The sequence below is a fragment of the Budorcas taxicolor genome, chromosome 1, assembly GCF_023091745.1.
Source record: "Budorcas taxicolor isolate Tak-1 chromosome 1, Takin1.1, whole genome shotgun sequence".
Taxonomy (NCBI): domain Eukaryota; kingdom Metazoa; phylum Chordata; class Mammalia; order Artiodactyla; family Bovidae; genus Budorcas; species Budorcas taxicolor.
In genome coordinates this window covers 178,036,050-178,055,699 of record NC_068910.1, presented here as the reverse complement: position 1 = coordinate 178,055,699, position 19,650 = coordinate 178,036,050, and the positions used below count along the sequence as shown (strand labels likewise).

The following is a 19,650-nucleotide window of genomic DNA, read 5'->3' as shown; positions in this document are numbered from 1 at the left end:
AATAATGAATTGTTCATCAAAAATGAACCAAAACTTTAAGATTTAGATAGTATTCATCCTGGCCATATTGAAAAAAAACAAAAAAACAAAAAAAACACACCATTTTCAGAAGAGAACACCAAGGGCTGGATTATCACACAATAAAGAAATTTTTATACAACTCATTGGAAGACCCCGATGCTGGGAAAGATTGAAGGCAGGAGGAGAAGGGGATGACAGAGGATGAGATGGTTGGATGGCATCACTGATTTGATGGACATGGATTTGAGCAAGCTCTGGGAGCTGGCGATGGACAGGGAAGCCTGGCGTGCTGCAGTCCATGGACAGGAAAAGAGTTGGACAGGATTGAGGGACTGAACTGAATGAGATTGTGGGATTATCTGAGCATTGACATTGCCAGCTTGGATTAAAGACGATAAAGACAGGGAATTCTAACCAGTGCTATGAGGCAGGGGTCTTCCAGAGCCAAGAGGACAGAGCTACCTGGAGCCTTTGGGATAACATCTCTGCCCAGCAAAGCTTTCAGCGGTGCAACCCTCGGGCAGCAGTGCCATGAGAGCTGGACTCCTGCTCTAATGGATCTGGAAGGTGGGTCATTAAACTAAAGGGGCTAAATCCTGAGTCTTGGGATCTGATGCAGTTTACCTTGCTGGGTACTGGATTGCTTGGGACCCCTCCCTGTTTCTTCTTCCTGATTTCTCCCTTTTGGACTGGAAATGTTTATCCAATGCTGTCTTACCATCATACTTTGGGGACACAAAATCTGTCAGGTTCCGCAGTGTGATGTTGTGATTTATACTAGGATATATATATATATATGAAGAAAGCTGAGCACCGAAGAATTGATGCTTTTGAACTGTGGTGTTGGAGAAGACTCTTGAGAGTCCCTTGGACTGCAAGAAGATCCAACCAGTCCATTCTAAGGGAGATCAGTCCTGGGTGTTCTTTGGAAGGACTGATGCTAAAGCTGAAACTCCAATACTTTGGCCACCTCATGCAAAAAGTTGATTCATTGGAAAAGACTCTGATGCTGGGAGGGATTGGGGGTGGGAGGAGAAGGGGAGGACAGAGCACGAGATGGCTGGATGGTATCACGGACTTGATGGACGTGAGTCTGAGTGAACTCTGGGAGTTGGTGATGGACAGGGAGGCCTGGCGTGCTGCAATTCATGGCGTTGCAAGGAGTTGGACACGACTAAGTGACTGAATTGAACTGAACTGAACTGATCCCCATTTCTGGCACAGAGCTACTAAAATTCTCAGAATTATCTGTGTAAAAGTGATAGAGTTGTTTCTTGCTACCTTAGTGAGGTGGCTTTTGGATCACACTCACACCTAAAGATTGTGGTTGGTTACCAGTGAAACCAACACCATGGTAGAGGGTAGAACTTTGAATCCCACCCCATGGTTTTCCAGGGAGAGAAGAGGAGCTGCAGGTTAAATCAATCACCAATGATTAATCATGCCCATGTAAGTTCAGTTCAGTTGCTCAGTCATGTCTGACTCTTTGTGACCCCATGAACAGCAGTATGTCAGGTCTCCCTGTCCATCACCAACTCCTGGAGCTTACTCAAACTCATGTCCATTGAGTTGGTGCTGCCATCCAACCATCTCATCCTCTGTCGTCCCCTTCTCCTGCCCTCAATCTTTCCCAGCATCAGGGTCTTTTCCAACGAGTCAACTCTTCGCGTGAGGTGGCCAAAGTACTGGAGTTTCAGCTTTAGCATCATTTCTTCAAAAGAAATCCCAGGGCTGATCTCCTTCAGAATGGACTGGTTGGATCTCATTGCAGTCCGAGGGACTCTCAAGAGTCTTCTCCAACACCACAGTTCAAAGGCATCAATTCTTTGGCGCTCAGCTTTCTTTATGGTACAACTCTCACATCCATACATGCCTACTGGAAAAACCATAGCCTTGACTAGACGGACCTTTGTTGACAAAGTATTGTCTCTTTGTCATTACATGATGCCCATGTAATGAAGCCATCAAAACTCTAAAGGACAGAGTCCAGAGAGGTCCTTGGTTGGTGATCACATGGAGATTTGGGGAAAATGACACACCTGGGGGCCCCTTCCCTTTCTCACATACTTTGCCTTACACATCTCCCCTATCTGGATAATCTCTCCCATCTCCCCCATCCTAAATTACATCCTTTTATAATAAACTGGGGCTTCCCAAGTGGCGTGAGTGGTAAAGAAACTGCCTGGTAATGCAGGACATATAAGAGACACGGTTCAATCCCTGGGTTGGGAAATCCCCTGGAGGAGGGCATGACAACCCACTCCAGTATTCTTGGCTGGAGGATCCCCAGGGACAGAGGAACCTGGGGGCTACAGTTCATGGGGTCACACACAGTCAGGCACAATTGAAGCAACTTAGCATGCATGCATGCACCCTTGATATAATAAACTAGCAATATAGTAAGTAAAATGTTCTTTTTGAGTTTCATAAGCCCCACTAGCAAATTAATTAAACCAAAAGAGAGGGGATTGTGGAAACCTCTGATTTATAGTCAGTCAGTCATAAGTTCCTGGGTTCAATTCCTGGGTTGGGAAGATCCCCTGGAGAAGGGAATGACAACCCACTCCAGCATTCTTGCCTGAAGAATACCATTGTGGGGGTTCACGGGGTCACAAAAAGTCAGACATGACTAAGTTCCTAACACTTTAGTTGCTTTCACTTTAGTCATAAGTACAGGTAACAACCTGAACTGGTAAACTTCATCTGAAGTCTAGGGAGGGGGTCATGAAACCTCTAATCTGTAGCCAGTGAGCAGGCTAACATTACAGTTAATAACCTGGGCTTGTTACTAGCATCTGAAGGTGTAGTGGGGGGCAGCCTTGTGGCACTCTACCCTTAAACTACCCGCCACACACACACACACACACACACACACATACACATTGGAAAATGGATTTCAAAACACATCTTGCACAGGTTTACAGCTGGAGAGAATTTTGCCTCAGGATGAACTTTGCATTGAGTTTCACCCGTGCCTGCTTTAGATGTTATTTAAATGAGACTTTAGACCTTAGACTTTAGAGTTGATGATCTGGGACTCTGGGAGCTGTTGGGGTTGAATGAATGTACTTTGCATCCAAGGAAGGACATGAATTTTAGGGGGAGGCAGAGTGTTGTAGACCAAAATGTGTCCCTCCAAGAGTCATGTATTGAAGCCCTAACCCTTGATGTGATGCTATTTGGAGATGGGGCTGTGAGGGAGATATTGGGTTTTGATGATGTCATGAGGGTGATGCCCTCATGATGGAGGTAGTGTTCTAATGAGAAGTAAAGAGCTCTTTCTCTCTTTCCACCCAGTGAGAACACAGCAAGAGGGCAGCCATCTGCAAGGAAGGAAAAGAAAACTCACCAGAGTCTGATTATGCTGGTACTTGACCTTGGATTCCCATCCCCCAGAACTCTGACAAATAGATTTCTCCTGGTTGAGCCACCCAGTCTGTTGCGGCAGCCCAAGAAGACTAAGACACCCACCTACCTTCTGGCCATGTGCTCTGTTGTTCCTCTTGCACACGCCTTCCCTTCTACTTCAAATGTCCTGATCCTCCGAGAAAAACCCACTCATTCTTCAACATTCAGTTCAAATAACACATTCTCTGGGAAGTTTTTTAAACCTCTCAGAAAAGGTTAAATGTTCCTGCTACCATGTTACCATCAGCTCTGTATCATAGTAGGCATCATAACAGGCAGAGTACTCACTTAACTGCTGTAAAAGTAACTCATATATTATTTTCATTCTACTTGTCACAGTTCTTATGATTCTTTAAATCACAAGGTCTGTACAGCAAGCAGTGGGGAAAGAGTACCAGGCAAGAGGCAGTGGAGGCCTGAATTATGCTAATGAAGAAGCAATGAATAGAATGAGCTCAGGCTCTGGAGAAGGGAAGGGCTACCCACTTCAGTATTCTGGCCTAGAAATTCCATGGACTGTAAAGTCCATGAGATTGCAAAGAGTCCGTTACAACTGAAAACTTTCACTTTCACTTTCATGCGAGGGAGGTTGGGGAAGATGCTCACCTTTTCATTTCATCCAGACATCCTTTCTTTTTCTACTAATTGAACCATCACCTGCTCCTTCCCCCACCCCTGCACTGATATAAATGATTCCCTACTTACCTAAAGAATATTTTTAGTTTCCTGGATCTCTCTGCTTCACTTGACACTGTTAAACCCACCCTCCTTCCCTTGATTTCTGGTACACTGAAGGATCTGGCCTTCTTCTCCGGCCATCATTCTGACCTTCTTTTATTTTGACTACTCAAGGGTTTCCCCAGTATTTAAAAGTTCTTTCCTTGGGCCCATTTTTCTCCCTTTATAGTCTCTTTACATATCTACCATCTTGATTTCAATTACCATTGAATGATGCTCACATCTGTTTCTCCAGCTTCAAACTCGTTTATCTAGCTACCTGTTATTTGAATGTCCTGCAGACAGCACAGTCTTGCCATGCTCCAAACTAAATTAATTAGTAAAACCTCCAATACAGATGTTGGTCTTATCCCTACATTATTTATCCTTGTTTGTGGCTATGCCATTCAAACAAGATAGAACTCTGTATCATCCTTGATGCCTTTCTTTTTTTTTTTTAATTGGAATATAGTTGCTTTATGTGTTAGTTTCTGCTATACAACAAAGTGAATCAGCCATGTGTATACATATATCCCCTCCCTCATGGGCCTCCCTCCCCACTCCATCCCACTCATCTAGGTCACTACAGAGCACTGAGCAGCGCCCGCTGTGCTATACACTGGTTCCCACTAGCTATCTGTTTTGCACATGGCAGTGCACATCAATCCCAGGCTCCCTATTCATCCCACTACCCACCTCCTGGTATCCACACATCCACTTCCTATGCATTTGTCTTGATTCCTGCCCTGCAAATAGGCTCATCTGTACCATTTTTCTAGATTCTTGATGCCTTTCCTAACATTATTTCCCATATATCTGTCAGAACCCGCAAATTCCTTGATTCCTTCCTTCCCTACACCACCATATCCAATTGACCTCAGATTTTTTCTGATCTAAATTCTTAAACATTTCTCAAATCTACCCTTTTCTCTCCAAATGTAGTAAATCCTTGTTAAAAGAAAGTCTCTCTGCTTACCTCTGTTTCAGCCTAGACTTCTAATTTTTCTACTTCTGTCATTCCTCCTTCAAACAGATCTATCACACAGCCTCCAGCACAATCAGTCTAAAACTCAAACATAAACCTGCCTGAATCTCTTCAATGACACTGCAGACTATTGGGAAAAAATCTAAGTTTTTAGGAAACTGTGTGATGCTTTCCATGATCTTGTCCAGTGGCTTTTAAACTTTTTTTTAATAAGGTAAAAAAAACATTCATACTATGACTCAGTATACACATATGTTTTAATAACTGAAACCATACTTACCTTTACTATGTGTAATTTTGATATCTATTCTATTTCATTTTTAACTGTCAGCCCATACTGAATTGAAAAGCATGGGTCTAGTGTCCACCTACCTCTAGAGTCTCAGCTTGCTACTTCCTAACACGTATACGATACTTGAAGAACACCAAAGTGAGTATAAATGAATGAACAAATGACCTTTCAGAGGTATATAACATTTAAAGATATTGAAATTTTTTTGCTTTTAAAAACCTAAAAAAGTTGGAAAGTGGAAAGAAATAATTAAGACTGCCCTGTAGACTAAAAAACAATTGAAATTCACAATCAAGCTGTGCATCAGTTATCTTTAGTCATGTAACAAAATCTTCCCAAAGCTAAGTGACTCAAAACAACATGATTTATAATTTCTCACTAATCTGTGAGTTGGCTAGGTGGTTCCTCTACTGGCTTCACCTGCACTCACTCACACAGCTGCCTTCAGTTGAAACAAAAGGTCTATCTAAGCTGACTTCTCTAATGTGCAGAGAGTCAACCAATCACATGACCTCTCACCTTCCAGTAAACTAGGCTGGCTTCTTACATAGAAGTTTCAGGGCAGCAGCTAGGAGGGCAAAGGCAGAAGCTGTAAGACCTGTTGAGCCCCGGACTCTGAATTACACAGTGTCCCTTTCCTCAAAGCAAATCACAAGACTAGTGCATGTTCAAGGAGCGAAAAATACAATCTGCCCCAGGCTCGTTAGTAATTAACTTTCCAGACCTCCTAGTCCTATTGCTCAACTCGTTTTGTAATCAGGTATCCTTCTCTTTCGTCTTTTCCATTGTGGCATCCACAATCTAAGAATGAAGAGCATGGACTATGTTCCTGAATATGAAGAGAGATACCGGGAGTAGAAAGGCAAGGAAACGTCTTTAAAACAACCAACCAACCATCAGTTGAAATCCTATTTACCTAGGGATTTTGATGTTGGAATTTGACACCTTTAGTTTGAGGAGTGCGTATGTGAGTTCAGATACCACAACCTTCTGCAGACTGTGTTTGGGTCACATTTGCTTGGAGAAGAGTTACTCCTTGAACACTGAGGCCAAGCTTATTTTTTCTTTGAACTTCAAGTTTTTACTCTTATAATTTCATTTTTAATTTTTATTATAGTATAGTTTATTTACAATGTTGTGTTAGTTTCAGGTGTACAACAAATTGAATCAGTTATACATATACCTATATTCACTCTTTTTCAGGTTCTTTTCCCATATAGGTCATTATAGAGTATTGAGTAGAGTTCTATACAGTAGGTTCTTATTATTAATATCTGTTTTATATATGTTAGTGTGTATATGTCATTTCCAATCTCCCAATTTAGAGGCCAGACTTTGGAAGTATTCATTCTTGATTTCTCCTTCCTCATTAGACCTCCCTCACTCAGACTGGCCCACCTGATATCATTAAATGTTCACAATACCAGTAATTGAGATCACTTCTTGTCTTACAACCTGTCTTAGGTTGGCCTCCAGTGAATGCTGTATGTACAAGTATGGCTAAGGGGAGTTTGTGCACAGCTTGACAAAGCCAGCCTCTCAGCATCTGCTAATTTTGCCTACAGCTGTGATAAAAAGAACAGATTTAGCATAAATCTCTGAAAACAGGGCAAAAGCAAATGTCTGTGCTTGCCAAGTACCTTCTCAGTGATCACAGGTTATTTAACACTCCCTGTTTCAATCAAAATCTATCTCAATTTCTGAAAATGCTAGATTCTCTGTTATAGATCCATATCTGAGATGCCCAGTTGTGAATATTTGGTTCAGTATTGATTTTTCCTTTTAAATTAGTTCAACTGCCAACTCAACCAGTTGAAATGCTAAACTCTCAACAAAATCTGCCTTTTCCTTTTATTTAAGCAGTGCATAACAAAGCAATATAAGAATCTAATAGAAGTTTGAGTCAGAGAGCCTTTATGAATTTTACTTTTATTTATTCACTAAATATTATCTATTATTTATTTACAAAATAGTATATAGTGAACACTGTTCTAAGTGTTAAGGGAAAAGAATGAGCAAAACAAAATTCCTGCCCTCTTAGAACATATATCTTTTGAGAAAGTGCAGAAGATAGAAAAAGCAATCCATCTCTTCGATCCCAATCTTCAGGCACTTTCAGAGACCAGCTAGAAAGTGGCAAGTGCTATCAGAGCAAACCAAATATGCTTTGGGGCTTTAGAAGAAGCAGTGATTTCTTCCAAGAGACGCAACCAGAAAAAGGTTCAAGCCTCTAACTGAGCTTGAAGAGTGGATAAGACATATACCTGCAAATGAGGTGGGAAAGATGTCCAGGACAAGAGAAGAGCAAGAGCAAAGATCCAGAGTTGGTGAGCTGACCCATGATTCCATATGGCCAGCACTTGGTTCCAGGAAGTAAAATGATAGAAACAACGGTTAGAAGGGAAAGCGGTGGCCCAGGGTTAATCACAACCTGTGAGGCCTTAAAGACGCAAAAGGAAATGATTTCTTGATTTCCTCCAAGAAATAGATCATTTAAAATGATCCAAAGATGAAAATCGACACTCCCAAATTCTGATTTTGCTTTCCCATAATGGCTTCTGTAATAAAGACCCTGGTTCTATTTTTGATGTTTGATCACAGACATCTTTTAAGTTTCACCAATCCTTTATTCCTCCTGCCCCTCACCCCCAATCTGTGCAAATTAAGAAAGGCCAGGTGTTCCTTCCTTGGGCACCAATGGGAAGATTCAAACCACACAGGAACGAATCCTCATCCTGACCCCACCTCCTAACATCCATTAAGACTCTAAGACTCCTTTTCCCTGCTCTCTAAGTCATTTCAGACCTGCCTGGGAGCTTAGTAATAAATCATTTCATAAATTGGGTATGTGTGTGGCATCATCTGTCTTGACATCAAACCAGATGTTGGATGGGGCCCATCCTGTTATCTATGGAATCTCTACAATAACCATATTGATGTTCTTTTGAAAAGGGGGTAATGGTTTTTAAAAACAGTTCAAGGCTCTGTTTTGACCATTAGGAGTCACAGCAGTTTGAGGATAGATCATAGCAAGTCTTAGGCGCTAAAGTCATTGGAATTTTACAACTGTTTTCTCTGTAGGTATAGGTTCCACACTTCTTACAGTTAGATGAACTATTTGCATACTACACCTACTCTAAATACACATTAGATGCTTAATGGAAGAATATCTCAGTAATAGTTGCTGTAGATGTTTTGATAGCAGAAAAGTAAATGGTAAAATAATACATGGTAGAAATATGCACTTCACCTAAAATGAGTAATAGTGGAATTTGAGCAAATTTTAATTTTTTTGGTAACTGTTTATCAAGCACTTATCACTTGTGATGCACTCTACTTGTCCCCGAGGATATAGAAACAAGTTTTGGGGGGTGGTTTGTTTGTTTTTTTCTACAGTTACTTTATATGCAAGCCTAACACATGCATTCAAACAGGTGCACCTCAGGTGGTTAATTTGCCTAACCAAAGTTGAAATGAATCGATGAATGATGAAAATGAATTAATTGTCACTTAGCCCATAATGAGTCACTTATACTCACGCCATTCAGAGGGAATTAAGCTCTATTCTGGAATGCATTTCATGTACAAATTATTCCTTGCAAAAAACAAACTGCATTGAAAAAAATTTTCTAAAAGCTGTTGATTCTGGATGATGAATAGCATTTTTCTAAACTATCAAATAAAAGCTATCATGAGGCTACTAACATGATTCTCATAATTAAATATATTTTACAGCCTTACTCAGAGCATTTTATCACTGATGGTATGTTACATCTTTTGGAGAATTTGCTGGTTTTGTGGGATGAACACTTAAAATATAAAATGACTTAAATTTTATTTTCAGTGCTGCAATCTGGAAAAGAAAGTGCTATCAATTATAAATATATTGTCAAAGGATGGGTCTCAATTGCTATTAGAAAGAGGGACACAGGCAAACTGGAAAAAGGGACAGAAAGAATTAATTAAGTGCAGGAATTAATCAAGATATCAGACATCTTCACATATATGCTCCTGGGACAATTTTAGTAGGTTTTCTCTCTGTGAATCCAAAGTTATTAAATCATTATCAAGAATGAAAATTACTATATGATTATTCTAATTTTACTTCCAAAATAAAATATAAGCATTGAAAGAGAAGCCTACGTAGTACCACCAGGATATGTGGCATTACAAGAATATTTACTTCAGAATTGAGAGTTGAGTTGCTTAACACTAAAAAATTGATATTGTCTAATCACTTATCAAGTTTCCATCAGAAGTGGCAAACTCTGTCAAAACTGACTCAAGCCATTTGTTGCACAGACTAAACTGAATGTGGAAATCATGGAAGTAACATGCCATTACCACTTCCAATACTAATTCTAAACACAGAATAATTGCCACTCATTTTATGACAAATCTCTCTCAGGTGCATGCATTTCTTAAAAAGAAGTGGTAATCCTTTGACAAAAGCTCCCTCAAAGTGGATGTGTTCTTGTCAAAGATGCCTTAAAGCAAAGAAGAAATTGAAAGAGAGCAAGAACTTAGATAAGTGAAGAAAACTAGGCTGAAAATGTGTGTAATCTTTTCTTACAGATATAAATTGCAGTACAGAATAGGCTACATTTCTTCACACCATTTCAAATTCCTAAAGCCAGAAGTCCCTTTTAAGTCTGCTAAGAACTGTCTTTAACTTGTGTAAAGGGACTCAGGTCAAATATAAACAAAGACAGAAGTCTGTTCCTGTGTTCCGGCCTTTAGGCAATGGTCACCTTGCAACCTCAAATTCATAAAGCATTCTTTCAACAATGTGCGAAGTGTGGGCTATGCACCAGTCCCATCCCAGACATTTGAAATACATCTGGAAAACAGAATGACAAAGATGTCTGAACCAACATGCTTTCAAACTTGGATTTCTATGACCACCTTCTACCTCTGCAACGACTATTTCAGTCTCCACAAACTGGCACGTCTGTCTTCCTTACACTTGAGGCAAGTTACTTTAACTTTATCCCTCAAAACAATCGGGAGCCATGAAATATAAACTCTCTCAAATTCCTGGACCCAAATCTGCTCCCTCACCCTTCCACCTGTTACAAATCCCACCACCTTTAAACTTCCTAGAATCTTAAGCTGGTGATGTCTCTATCCTAAATAACTCTCTCTTCACTGAATCCTTACTGTGACTATTTATGCTTGATCTAAACCAAAATTATTTGTTTAAAATAGGTGCACATGTGTGCCCACACAGACACACACATGCACACACACCAAGATTCCATCTTACCTTTAGCCACTACCTTCACTTCTCCCAAAGTCAAACTTCTTGAAGTAGGTACAAAATTCTTACTTTTCAGCTTCCTTATTTCACCAGTTCATTCATTCAATACATGCATTGCCCTTTCCACATCACTAAGATTATTTTTGATAAGAGCTTTGATAACTTTTACACTATTAAGTATAATTAACACTACTCAATTTTCATCTTACTTGAAGTCTTAGACATGTTTACTGCCTTGAAATCCTCTCTCCCCTTGGCTTCTGTCACATTATGGCACATCTAATTTACCTCCTCCTTCTTCTCAGTCACTTTTCTAATTTCATTTTCCTTTTTTACTTGCTCTTTAAATCCTGGAGAGCCTTGGAACCCAGTAAAGCCCTCATCCTACTCATACTCTTTTCTCTCTACCCATCAAACTCACTCACTGCCACAGTTTAAAAGGCTACCACTATAGTGGAGACCTCAGAAATTATAGTTCTACTCTCAGATTCAGGGTATCCAATCAAAGTCACAATTTTCCCTCCAAAACCTGCTGTCCACCATTTGATGTTGGCACCATTATTTTCTATTATTGTTACTACTATTGCCATACTTATCTTGCTTTTCAAAGACCTTTTTTTGATTTTCCATACTACATCAAATCCTCTCAGTATATGCTCTCCTAGCATCCCAAACTTTCCCTTCACTAGATTTAACTCAACTCTGATTAACTGAATATTATTTATATTGAATAACTGAATATTATCCAATATACAAAACTCCAAGCTCCATGAGGGCAAGTACCACATTGTTTTGTTCATCACTGTATTGGCATGCCCAGTGTGTGTCTGGCAGAGAGAACATTCATAAACTCCTGTAATGCTAGATGAATGATGAATCACACTCCATTAATTTATTTTTTGTCTTAAATATCTTAGAGCACTCATGTGCTCAGTCACTTAGTCATGTCTGACTCTGAGACCCTGTAGACTGCAGCCAGCTAGGTTTCTCAGTCCATGGGATTTCTCAGGCAAGAATACTGGAGTGGGTTGCCATTTCCTTCTCCAGGGGATCTTACTGACCCAAGAATCAAACCTGTGTCTCCTGCATTGGCAGGTGGGTTTTTTACCACTGAGCCACCTGGGAAGCCCATTGAATACTCCTAGCTATTACGATAACTGAATTAACTCTCTTGTGTAGAACGTAAGAAGTAATCTGTGCCCTAGTGTCCTGTGAATTGAATTGTGTCCCCTAAATATAAATGTTAGCTCCTGGTCCCTGAGAACATGAATTTATTTGGAAATATGATCTTGACAGTTATAATCAAATTTAAGATGAGCTGATCAGAGTGAGCCCTAATCCAACAGGACACAGCTGGAGTCCTTACAGAAGGGAAAACTGGACACACACATAAACACACACAGGAGAACACTCTGTGAAGACACAGACACAGAGGGAAAATGACCACGTGAAGACAGAAGCAGCAAGTAGAGTTCTATTGCCACGAGCTAAAGTTCACCTGGGGCTACCCAAAGCTGGAAGAGGCGAGGAGGCATCCTCCCTGGAAGACTTCACAGGGAACATAGCCTTTCCAACACTTTGACTTCTCACTTCCCCAAAACTGTGAAGAAACAAACTTAAGTTGTTTTAAGCCACCCAGTGTATAGTACTTTCTTATTGCAGCCCTGGGAAACAGATACATGCTAAGGTGCTAAGTTGCCTCAATCGTGTCTGACTCTTTGTGACCCTATGAACTGTAACCTGCCAGACTCTTCTGTCCATGGGATTCTCTAGGCAAGAATACCAGAGTGAGCTGCCATGCCCTCTTCAGGAAACAAATATAGGCCCTTAAAAAAAAAAAGTCATTTAGAGGCAGGTAAACCGAAACCTTGGGCAACTGGACAGACAACAGAATCATCTTTCCCCTCAGTTATCTTTCTTGCCTTTTTGCCTCCATTATATTGGGTTGGCCAAAAGTTCATTTGAGTTTTTGTGCAATCTTAACCCAAAAGAACTTTCCAGCCAACCCAATATATGAGGCTCACTGATGAGTGATCCAGCTATGGAGGCCTCCAGGTCCTGCACCCAGCTCACCAAGTGATCAGAACTTTCCATCCAGGGAAACAGTCCTCAGAGCTCCTTGGATAATGCCCAATCAATGGAGAAAGTTAGATTGGCTCCAAAAAATGTTTTTAGTAGGATATTTTGTGCATTGTTTGCTCCTCTGCTGAAAAAGAAATGTGTCCTTATAACGCATTCAACACAGCTGATTATGGAATAACTAATTCAATATTAAACAACATTCTTTCTTTCTGCCAGTCAGCAAATCATGATGAGACTGAAAATGCTTAAAAGTCCAGCTCAGAAAATGGTGTTTTGTCACCTGTGCTTTTTAAGACATGCAGCAATAACATACATTCAGTCAATTGGTAGGAAAGTGCTTGTCCTGTCAGCTTTTGTATGCTTGGTGATTACAGAACTGCCAACATTATTATTCTTGCCAGTTCCCACAACTGCTTGACAACCTCTTATCCATTTGCATTTTTCACTGATTTTCCAACAGTGTAATTGGGAAGCTTTACGATTGCACAAAAGTAGAAGGCTAGAGAAATCTATGGATGCTGTCTGTATTATCCTGAATTATTGTAGCTGCAGTCTTATTACCTCTGATAGGCTTGAATTCAACTATAATCACAGCCATTTGTTAAATATGAATTACAGTGTAATATATGTATTTTGATAGGCTTGGCACAGTAGCATCAAAATAAAAAGGTGATCTTGTTATTTCTGCCCCCATAAAGAGCTCTAGAAATACTCTCATGCTACTCTTTGAAATACATTTATAAAATTTTCATGATATTTTCATTGTTAAAGGAGCAAAACATTAACTGAGAGTTAAAAATTCAGAGTATTCTCTGGATTAAGTCTTAAATGAACAAAATATCTAATGATAATAATAGAGTGAACTTCAAAACGCAAAAGCTCTTGAAGGATTCTGACAAAGAGACATTTCTACTCTAAGAAAGCTACTATATGAGCCAATTTCATCAGTATTTTTTTCAATAGGTAAAAATATATTGATATTTTCCTCAGAAGAATACGGTTCTGAAAAACAGAAGTAAAAGGACTGTCCCTCATGAAACATTATACAGTCTTAGAAAAATAAATTCAGTTCTGTCCAATTTACCTAAAATTGGGTCTTACTTGAAATTCCATCATCAAGTACAGAAAAGTGCTTAGATGTTTGGATTAGAAAACTGCATTTGTGAACATGCAGTAACTCCAGGGACCTGTATCAACTCCTTTGTTCACTCACCTCTGCAGGTGATGACTCGTTTGCCTCACTCAAACTTTCACTGCAAAATTATTAGTATAGTGGTTACAAACTTACGAATCTTTGACTCTTAGGAAACCATTAATTTATCACAACATATCTAAAAACCCATATGCATCCCAGCATTTTCTGTAGTAAGAATAAATACAAATAATGTTTCAAATGTAGATAAGCCTGCTATATCTATTCATTTTATAATGAAAATATTTTTGCCAAAATTACAGAATTCATAATAGGTATTTTATTTTCTCAATCCTCAGATTAAAAAAGCAGTTACTCTTCTGTAACTGCATTGTAATATCTCAAAACTCCATATAGTCAATAATAGCTACCAACTATTGAATGCTTATTATGTTTCAGGAATTGTATTGAGCACTCAATCATTACCTCATTCAATTTGCACAACAACCCTTTGTAATATTAGTAAATCACAAATTATTGGATACAGCCAGAAAGGTTATTCTCCCAAGGTCATACTTCACAAACAAATGGGGCCAGAATTCTAAACTAAGATCATCACAACCTCTCTTGCGCTGTACCATATCATATAGCCAATGGTGTGCTGAAGCTGCCCATAGGTCTTATAAAAGTTTCAGCAAGTTTTAACCCAGTTGTTAAAATCTGGGAAATATAAACTTTGTCATGGTAAGGATATTTGCACCCCCAAAATCAAGAAGCACCACAAATAAGGGCTTCCTCTCGCTGTCCCAGACAGCTGGTTTACCAGCTCTGAATATAGCAAGATTTCAACTATTACTCCACTTTCACTTTGGTTCAAAATAATCGGTCCCCTCAAGAGTTTGTTAAAATGGGGACTGGATAGAGTCATAGACACATTTGAAAGTAAAAAAAAGTTTGCTCATGGTATGAATTTCAATATTCCACCTCTGTGTTCTGCTATGCAGAGAGCTCTGAAAGCACATATTTCCCTTTTCATAGTGTCCACCATTCACCCTCCAAAGCCCATTGAGTAAGACCAACACTTTATTCCTCTAAGCCTTCTAAACTCCAAGTAACTTCAGGCCATAAAACCTACTCTATACATTGCATTTATATTTCCAAAACTTACTACTACTACGTATTTTTTCCCAGATTCAAAAAGAGTGTTTTTCTTTTCTTTTCTTTAACCTCAATCACTTGATCAGGGTCACAGTCTAGAGTAGCTATTTCAGGTCATTCATTTTCTTTGGGTTTCATAGCTATCTTCTGCTCAGTTCTTCATGAGAGGCAACAAAGTTGAAAATAACTTGCTAGTAGGGCCAATGTCATTGCAACATTTTGAAATCTTTGCCAAAGATCCTTCCTTAGTCAATTCAAGCTCTTTCTTATAGACATGCTTATTGTCAAAAGACGTTATTAAACTATGACTTCATGCTACTATAAATTTCTGAGAACTGTTTTGGTTTTCAAATGAGACATACCATGTGCTCACTCATCCAGATAAAGGGAGATGCTCATCACAGCTCAGTGGACTGGATGAATTTAGTAAGATGCATCCTGTCCATCAATATACCCTGAATATACCCTCTTTGGTAGTATTTTATTTTTGCACAAGCTATTTTTTATGATTAATGAGGAATAGGTTTAGCACAAATAAAATCTGCAGAAAGCCACTGACTCACCAATGAGCAATAGCCTTTGACAGTTTTGTTGTCAAATAATAACACAATCAAAATGTGTGTTGAATGCTTTGGTTGTGAATGTAATAACACAACCAAAGGTGTATTTGGTGAGAGTATAGAAAAAATAACTACTGTAGAAGTCTTTTTAAGAATAAGAATGAAGTGATCAATATATCCTTAAAATGTGCTTTAAAATGTAATACTTTGATTCTCTAGCCTGCCAAAAATATCTACTGAGCCTATAAAGTTATAACATTAGCAGCTACTTTTTCTAATGTAATCTAATTTTAATGACTCCCAATTTCAGTCATAGTGAAGTTAACTGATCCAGGATTATAGCTCCTGCTATAACAACTAGAGAACTGGTTAAAATATGTAATTTTTTCATATACCAGAAAACAGGCATTACAGGATTCTGATCCATGAGAAAAGGGAAGCCAATATGAGGAACCCCACAACTGACCCAGATTGCTTCATGAAGGCACTTTTGGAACAGAAGAGGACAAGGCAGAAATAAAGCAAAGTGGTTTCACTGAGATTAAGAGACAGAGATCAGAGGTGAGACAGGCACTTAAGCTGAGGGACAACAAGAGAGACACATAGAGAAAGAGCTCCAGAAATCAACCTGAACCCTTTTAGATCTTTAGCTGAATTCTAAGTTCCATACATCCAGGATGGGATTATATGAAAATGGCAAAGAAGTGCTAGTAAGAGTGAACAAATACCTGGAGCTCTAACCAGACCCACCACCAAAACTGGCATAGGGCCCGTTGTCTCTCAAATGAGAGACATTTGAATTCTGACCAACCAGAGTGAAGAATCTTACTCAAGAGATTCTGAAGAGACTCCAGAAAGACAACTGCTGACGAGCAGGGCTAGTTCAGCAAAACTGACTTTCAACTTGTTGGAGCATAGCTTGAGAAAGCCTCAGTAGGATCAAACTGACCTTCAAAGAAATTAAATATCTGACATAAAACTCAACACACTTCAAGGAAGGAAAGAACATCTAGACCTTCACAAATACTGCATTTGCAATATCTAGGATCCAGTAAAAACTTTGTAGACATGCAAAGATGCAGAACAACATGACCTATACTCAGGAGACATATCAGGAAATAAAAACAGAACCATAATTTACATAGGTGATTCAAATGTGTTAACAGACAAGGACAGTGAAAAATAGTGTTACAGCTATGTTCATGTTCAAAGATTGAAAATAAACCAGGAATATGGAGGAATGAGCCAACTCATTGGAAAAGACCCTGATGCTGGGAAAAATTGAGGGGAGGAGGAGAAGGGGGCAACAGAGGGTGAGACAGTTGGATGGCATCATCGATACAATGAACATGAGTTTGAGCAAACTCTGAAAGATAGTAAAGGACAGGGAAGCCTGGTGTGCTACAGTCCATGGGTTGCAGAGCGGGACATGACATAGTAACTGAACAACAGCAATAACATAGGGAGGAAAAAGATAGAGACTGTGAATAAATAAATAGAAACCATATAGAAGAACCAAATGAAATTCTATAGCTAAAAATACAATAAAATAAAAAATCACTGGATGGACTTAACAGAAGATTAGATACAACACAAGGGAAAAATAGTGAATTTCAAGATCAGGTGATAGAAACAACACAAAAAACATACAAAGAAAAAAGACTGAAGATGAACAGAGCCTCAGTGATCGATGAGACAATATCAAATGGTTTAACAAATATGTAATTGGCGTTTAGGAAAAGGTCAAGAGACAGGGTGGGGCACAAAAATATTTGAAGGGACAGTGGCTAAGAATTTTCAAAATTTGATTTGCGATATAAACACAGACCCAAGAAAACTCACAAACTACAAGCAGATTAAACATAACAAAAATCACACTGAGACCTATAGTAATTAAATTGCTGGCAATGAATAAAAAAGAGAAAATCCTTAAAACAGCCAAGGGGGAAAATGGGTGTTCCATGTTGGATGGGACACTAGTTGATTTGAAAGAGGAATTAAAAAAACTCTTGGGGTTGATGAAAATGTTCTATCTTTTGATGGGGTAAGTGCCTGCATTTGTCATCATTCATTATATACTGAAGATCTATACAACTCTATGTATGTAAATTATATTACACTTTGATAATCTAATTCTAATCTAATTCTGGAAAGAGCATTTGGAAGATATCTGGACAAATAATCTGATATACATATATTCTCTGACCCTAAGTTTATGGTCATAAGAAGCACAAACACTTGAACGACTCACGGTAATGAAACTCAAATTACTATTATAAAAATTAAAAACTAAGTGCTTTTGGAGTACAGAAATCTTTGTTTAAGGAATATTTAATTCAACTCAGAAGATAACAATCATCTTTTATTTCAAAGAAACAAATATTTATTGAACACTTACAGTAAGTTATATACTAAATATATAAAAATGGATAATATCCATTTGGTTAATAATATTAAATTGCACTGAGTATATACCATATGCAAACACTGAACTCATTATAACATCATCTTAGCATAGAATAATAGTTAAAACTCAAGCAGATCTGGGCTTAAGTTCAGGCTCTGTTACTTGCTCGCTTAGGAAAGTCACTAAACTTCTGTAAACTTCAAATTCTCACAGGTAAAGTGATGATAATAATTAAAATACCTATTTTGTTGTACGTTTGTGAAGATTAATTGAAATAGATAGAATCAAAACAAGGTCCAAGTCCTAAAAATGCAACAGAATTGACCTATGAAAAATAATGTCTGGTGGTGGTTCAGTAGCTAACTTGTGTCCAACTCTTGCAACCCCATGGACTGTAGCCTGCCAGGCTCCTCTGTCCATGGATTCTCCAGGCAAGGATACTGGAGTGGGTTGCCATTTCCTTCTCCTGAAATAATGTCATTACGTTATGTTCAATAGTACATCCCTGCTATGAGAATACAAGGTGTAATTCATCTTATCCCAGAAGTCTCCCTTAGAAAGATGCCTAATGGACTCTTAAAGAATAACATAGTTATTCAGAAGACTTGGGGAATACATAAACTCCAGGCCAAGGAAACATAAACACAATCTCAAAGGCAAAAAAAAAAAAAAAAAATCATAATTGCTGAAATGCAAAACACAAGGCACATAATATAGCATGGATTCACAGAGATCAGGTTTTATAGGAGGTTTTATATTACATGTTGAAGAGGCTGATCTGTAGCTTTGTAGGCTTTTAAGAGCCACTGAAAACTTTCAAGGGACAGCAATTTTACATTTTAGAAACACAGGTGGCTCAGTGGGAGTCTTATATGAAAATGGCAAGGTGTCAGAGAAGCAGTTAGGCGGTGGTCACCAAATCTCAGGCAAGAGTTGTGAGTCATGAACTGGAGCAACTGTAGAGGATTGGAGATGGGCTCCAGGGATGGGAAAGACCTGAGAAACTCTAAGGAAGTAAATTTGGCAAAGCAAGGTCAGTGATGGGATGTGAGAGGTGAGGGAACTAGCACCTAGGTTTGTTCTCTGGGTGATGATACTGTGATAAAAGTTACAGGAGGAAGGATGCATTTGGTCTCAAGCGTGTTGAATCTGAAATGCCGGTAGGAATCCCAAGGGGCTGTGAGTAGCGCAGTAAATTTGCATCTGGAGCTTAGAGGATAGATAAGGAAGATTGATGTGGATTGGAGAACCACCAAATATGAGGAAACAGATGCATTAAAATAGCTGAGAGCATTTGAAAAGACAAAGTACAAACTGTGGTGAGGCAAGGACATAACCCTGGGACACTGATCGAATCATTTGATAACTAAGGAGACTAGTAGGAAGACAGAGAGCAATAGGAAGGAAACAGAGAGTTCTAACACTGAATAAAGGAAGTTTGAGTGGAGAAAAGGGAGAGAGTGTATCAGGTAGGACAAAAACCTGAAAACTCTATGTTGTGTTAAGGAAACTATTTACCCACAAAAAGCATCGTATGAAGTGAATTAAGAGGTTGAGACCAGCTCAGGGAGGGTCTTGAAGCCAATGCTATTAAGTTCAGGTTTTATTTTTTAGTATTGGGAAACTTT

At 38.9% G+C, this 19,650-nt stretch overlaps 1 pseudogene; it reads left to right on the top strand.

Annotated features, from left to right (window-relative positions):
* Positions 1 to 443: 443 nt before the first annotated feature.
* Positions 444 to 19,650, top strand: part of LOC128053019 (14-3-3 protein eta-like) — a 40,075-nt pseudogene continuing 20,868 nt past the window's right edge.